Here is a 6,653-nt window from a genome sequence, read left to right as displayed (position 1 = left end):
CTAACAACTACACCATCAATACAAACACCAACAATGTCCAATAAAAATAATGTCATTGTGTTGAAAAGCTAGATTTTAATTTCCCAAAAAAGCTTTCCCTAAAAATTAAGAGTCGAGCAATCTATAATAATATCTACTTTTTACACTTATCTATTTTATTATTATTATTCCTAGCATGTTCAAAATTTATTTATTATACAACTTATATTGTATGTAGAATTCTTCGTTTGACATCATTTCCATAGAAACAAGCAGAGGGGCATACACATATTTCATTCGATATGAAAAAGTGTTATTTATATGTGTTATAAATAAACCAATGTATTCAAACAGACATTTAAGGATATTCAAAAAGTTCTGGTGAATAAGTTTGAAGTTTTTTTGTCATTCGCCTGTAAATGTTGACATTATAATGTGTGCAATCTTTCGCCGTAGATGCCATAGATGTGAAAACATAACTATAGTTATGATTCTGGGCAAGGGCAAGTAGCATCATTGTTAGCATCTATGAGATATAACCTGATAACTTTGTACAAGTACTTTGTACTGAGTCTTATAGCATCTACATTCTGCGGTCATTGGTATGGAATATGGACGCCATCCATAGCCACAGTAACCTTGACCTCTGGACATCCGACTCCCGTGCGCATTGTGACCACACCTAGCTCTTCCGTCGTCATGCGGAAGCACTGATAGTGTCTGAAAATAAAAATAAATACTATTTTGGCAAACATTTTAATACGTTTTGATAGGGCAAACAATTATGATGCATTTGCGAATAATATTCATTTGCATTGGTAACTATAATGGAAGATAATGTGCATGGTTATGTACGAGTATTGTTTTTCTTTCGCTTTGTATTGCACTTTGGGAACTTAACACTTTTCGTTTAACAGCATTATAAAACCGTTTTACTGAAAAAATATTTGGACATTTTCAATCAATTATCATAGTCCTACGTTAGTAAATACCTTACCGATGTAGTTCGTTCAAATTTGTCGGACAATGAATTGTCCAGTTCCAACTTCATTGAAACGTATTATGTCAATTATTCAAACATTTATATAAGATAATCGAAACGTGTTTCTATACGGGAAATTACAGAGTTTTTGCACTCAGTCATTGAATAAAAGGAGACAATGTAGATCTATATGTGCGATATGCAAGCTATTTCCTACCGAAACAAGGATAATAAGTGACACAAATTTTCAACAATTCAATGCAATTTGAATATCCATTCCTGCATGTTAATCTATATCTAAATCTATATAGAAGTTGGATAAATATAAATGTAGAGGATATGGTCTAGTTTATAATAAAATCGATAACAAATAACGCTACTAACAAATAACAAATAATATTTTGCTTTAAATTAGAAAAACTGTTTAGACTTTAGGATCGGCACAACAAATAATGAAATTAGAAATAGAATCGGTCGGGTTATTGAAAAAAAAACAAGTGTTTACGCCTTGTAATGTGTTACAACCCAATGGTTGCAAATAAAGGCTGGCTTTAACTCTAACAACAATTCATGTCGGTCTACAAATAAAAGTAACACATTTTTAGTCTGATAAGTTCTACCGTAAATATTCATTCACTGAATATTTTAACAACGTTTAACATGGTGTTTAATTTGTAAACACGTCTAGTTCGCTAGATCAAAATAATTATGAAAAAAAGCTAATAATAATAAAATATTCTTACCTCTATTTCATTATCCATATCACGTTATTTCATGTTAAAGATGTATCACAAATACAAAACTGTCCAAAACAGCTACACAGATTCACATGTTTCAGTGATGACGAAAGCGCGCAAACTAAAAAAATGTTGACGTCACTTTACATAGAATTTACCAACGTCATAACTGATGTCACTACTATTGTCAAATTTTACTTTCTACTTAACGTATTAACATAATAATTATTGTAATTTGCAAAAAGCTTTAAAAAAAATCCATATTAGGCCCAATTAATGTTTGACACTTAAAACAACGTTTTACTTCTTGGAGTTTCAATAAATGTATCTAACAAGAAAAACTTGAGAATATGTTACAATTTACCTTGCAATATATGTATTTTAATCGGAATGTTGACTAAATTATCCCTCTGAAATATTTGTTATTGATTTCAATTGATAATTGTATCGATCTTTGGCGAAGATTGTCTTAGGGAAAATGTTACTTTTTCGGTTGTGAAACAGCCCAATTTCGCTAATTATTTGAGCAACAAAATATCAACTGTAAGCTTTTTATTATAAAATTGAAAAAGTTTATTTGCTGTGAATTAAATATGTTAAATATGTGTCAGTAAAACATTGTAATTATACTGCAACACGGTTGACTCGCGGTACTTGAGGAATATTCACTTGCGTCTAGAAACAATCTTCATATATCAGATAAATGATTTAAAGGACAATCATATTTTTACTTAACTTTATTGGACAAAGGCCTTTTTATGGCGAAAATCCTTCAATATTAACTGCCGTAGAAACAAATCCAACACCACTGTCCGCCATTGTTGTTTATTTTTTCTCCCGTTAGATTCGCGGTAAATAGATTAAACAGCACCAATTTTAAATTAAACATGAATTATCAAAGCTCTGACATACTCTTCAAAGTAACAATCAATAAAGTATATAACAATTTAAAGATATGGAATTTAAGACATCAAATAAAATAAATAGCACAGTTATTTTTAGGCAATGTCGTATTTTTTTCGTTACGACAAATAACTGAACTATACAAATTCAAATATTGTTAAAGTCTGAGTATTACGACATTTAATTATCAAAAATCGATTCCAATCTGTAGGGAGACATGTTTTCTGTCAGATTTGACAAGTAGGTCACGCAGGATTGTTAATAAACAAAATCAAGAGGGCGCTAATGAAATACCAAGACTCAACCCGACCCGCGACTTAACCGGGTTTGAGTATATATATTTGGGCTAAATTGTTGCTAATTAAAATCTGCTAGAGTATTTTTGTAAGGATTTCACTTTTAAGGCAAACATATATAACTATTGAAACGCTCTTCTGTAACTGCAAGGGTGTTAATGCACGATCAAATCTGAGCCCTGGTATGATCCGTTTTGATTTTAGCCATTCGTGTTTACCTGCCATTTATATTAAAACTAGCAGTTTCCAAGGTATATCCGTCATTCGAAATCCCTCATCAGCACTTATGACCTAGTACACAACCATATAGTTCGTATTAAAAATATAACTGAACCACGGCACAAGTGCACCACTGTAAGGTGGATCTTCTAAATAAAATGATGTTACCCAATTTCTTTTCTCTTTTGACCCACGATAACGATTTGATAATGTAAGTTTCCATTCACAATAATTGTTTTGAAATCAAGTTATGTTTTTATTTATTTTTATCAAGGCTATTGACAATTCAAACACTTTTCAAGTGCAACTTCAACTACTTATAAGGCAAGTGCGGCGAATAAAATAGGACAATAATGTACTCTCATCATTTGAACCAACAGCAGAACAAAAACTCAAATTAATATATGCAGTAACTATAAGTAATTTATACATTCTTATGGTTGTTTTTAGCTTGAATAATGTACGCGAGATTGTTTAAAGATAATTCTGGCCCCCAACTGTTTCGCCAGATACGAAATATCAGCAATATATGCGTCCTGGGGATCCTTAAAGTTCAGCCCTGATGTAAAACTCTGATTTCAGCGCTGAACTGCCTAAGCTAGCCCTGTATTCCTACCAGGTTTCCAATCTTGTGTAAGGATATATTATTTATAAAAAATATGGTCTTCATTATTAAAATTAATTTAATAGACAATAAATTGATAAATTCAGAAAGCTTAACAGTATTGCTAAACGAACATGCCTCGTAAATATGAAATTATGTAGCGCAACAAGTTGTTGTGAATGATTGACTTTAGTTAAAGTGCTTATACCTGTCTTATTCTCATCTGTATTTTATTAACTTAAGCATGCATGTCAAGAATAAAGACATGGTGTTATAAACCATGGTGAACATATCATCAATATACCAATGATATGCCCCTTAAATCAATAATGTGTGGGTTTTTTTTTACCGGTAATGCACATAATTATACGTGGTTAACAAAACAAGTCACACTGTACAAATATATTCAACATAACTTCCGTAATACATGTAGGAAATTGAATTACTCATCAACATCTTGACTCAGATGAGCAGTGTCCAGCTTATATTAATGTGGCGCTAAAAACCATAACACCGTGTCGCATGTACATAATGAGCAGTTTACATGAGTGCTAAGATGGCCATAGATCGCAAACCTGTGAAATTGGGTGTTGCCAGTCACGATCTGAGGTTCAGACAAATGCTAGTGACATGATCCAATAATTTCATATATTGATGGGCTTTCTTTAAAAGTATGGCAATTGCAGATAAGGTTTAAAAGATATGTGTATATATTCCGCATTGAATAATTGCGAAAATATATGACAAATGTCAGCACAGTTTCACATATGTGTGCTAAGAAGGGAAGGAGGGAGAACCAAAACGGCACAGACCGTTTCAGACAACAACAGATATTTCCGTTTTGTTAAGGGAAATAATTTGAAAATACTTAAAAGAGAAATACCACGTGAAGTTAGGTGCCAAATATTAAACCCCTTGGCCTCGTTTTTAAGATGTTAAACCCTATTTCACTTTTAAGTTTATACTGACTATATATCCAAAGAAAATCCTGTATTTATCACAGGGCAACGATTTCAACAAATTTTGTATCAGCTGTCTGCTTGGCTTGACATTCACTTGAACATCAGTACTATGTACATGTATATTCAAACTGTTAATCGGTGTTACGTTGTAATGATTGTGTTTGAAAAATATGAATGTAAAACACTAAATAACAAAACACTATTTTAAAGCAAATAGTTATGTGACTTGATTCAATATTGAATATGTCAATTAATTTTAAGGGGGGCGATTGCAATTTTTCAAATACTCGGGTTAGTGCATTTTCCTGTTTCTGCAATATTTATCACGTGTGAAAACTCCTGCCAATTCAGTAGGAAATGACAAACCATGTGCTGGACACTTTTAACTCAAAAATACTTCAATAAACGGCACAGTTCTATAGGTGTTCAATTTCAATGCTAGGAATCTCTATTTCTGAAAAAAAATGCTAAAAATATAATAATTCATGTATTTCAACATTGAAAAATAACTTTTTGATTTGTCTTTCTGTAAGCAATTGCATATTTTAATTTTGGTATGTTTGTATGAATCAATATATAATATATACGTTGATTGTTTACGTGTTAGGGAAATGATTTGAGAATAATTTGCACAGGACCTTTTTTAATATTAAATACAAAATAGAAAACCTCTTGGACATATGGTTCCAGAGATGAAGAGTTTAAAAGTATTCAGTCGCCGCGAACGTCTGCCGTATCTCAGACAAAGCCAGTGAAATTGCACAAAATGCACGACATATTTCCTTTTTGCCAAGAACCAAATTGGTAGATGACTAGCAATCAAATTTGAATTTTGTTCATAACATTAACGATATTTCCAGAGTTTTTAAAGCTAATGCCTCGGTCACACTGTCACGAATCAGAGCTACGGATGAGCTACGATTCAATCGGCTACGAATGACTTCGAAATTGTCAAAATTCGTAGGCCGCTACGATTTCAGTACGGAGCACAACGAATCTACCATCAAAATGTTGGAAAACGAACAAGGAAAGGTACGGACTGCTACTGATCGACGCGATTTAGTACGGAGCGCCACGAATCGGTACGATCAAACTACGAATCCGCTACGGTCTGGCACGATTAAGTACGATGCTACGCGAATCAGTACGATCTAACTACGGATCCGCTTCGGTCTAGTACGGGTAAGTACGAACTAGAACGGTCCGCTACGAAGCAGTGGGAATTGCGACGAACTGGTACGGACATTATTTTAACTTATCTTCTTTACTAGTCTTTATACCATCATGTAAACCCTAACAAAATCCAGTTTTGAACCCATATGCATGATCTAAAATAATTAAGTACAGGACCATTGTATGATGTAACATCATAAATACTTCCCCGGACCCTTTCATGTTCATAAATTTATTTAATTTTAAATATATGTCCACTCACATGTTTGGGTCTAAATTATTTGAACAATTGTGAAAATTGATTTTAAAAAATGATCATGTCTGTAGGAATTGTGGTAATCTACCCAGCAGGTTAGGTGATGACGCTGGAATAAAACGTATGACCACATACGATCACCCTGCGAACGTTATGGACAGGTGTGATACAAATATAAACATAAAAAGTTTTTCAGAATAGTGATTAACACTTGAATTTATATATTTTGTAAATTTTATATTGCAAGACATGTCTGGTAAATTAAGGGCATATTGGTGTATGCACAAATGCTAATTAGTAGTATTGCTAGTTATGCCATGTGTAAATGCGATATGAAATTTACCTTTAACCTAAATAGTAGCATAACTATTAATATTAATAGATGAACTGTTCCAAAAAATAACTGATTAAAGAAATAATACATTCATAAACACTGTTTAAAACTAACATTATATTGCATTTTACAAATATTGAATGGCTCTCTTACCGGACAAAAGTCGATTTCTTCTACAAGTTGATTTAATTCATCAGAGTACAAGTCA

Source organism: Dreissena polymorpha, chromosome 1, assembly GCF_020536995.1.
Source record: "Dreissena polymorpha isolate Duluth1 chromosome 1, UMN_Dpol_1.0, whole genome shotgun sequence".
NCBI lineage: Eukaryota > Metazoa > Mollusca > Bivalvia > Myida > Dreissenidae > Dreissena > Dreissena polymorpha.
This window is presented reverse-complemented; position numbering follows the sequence as displayed.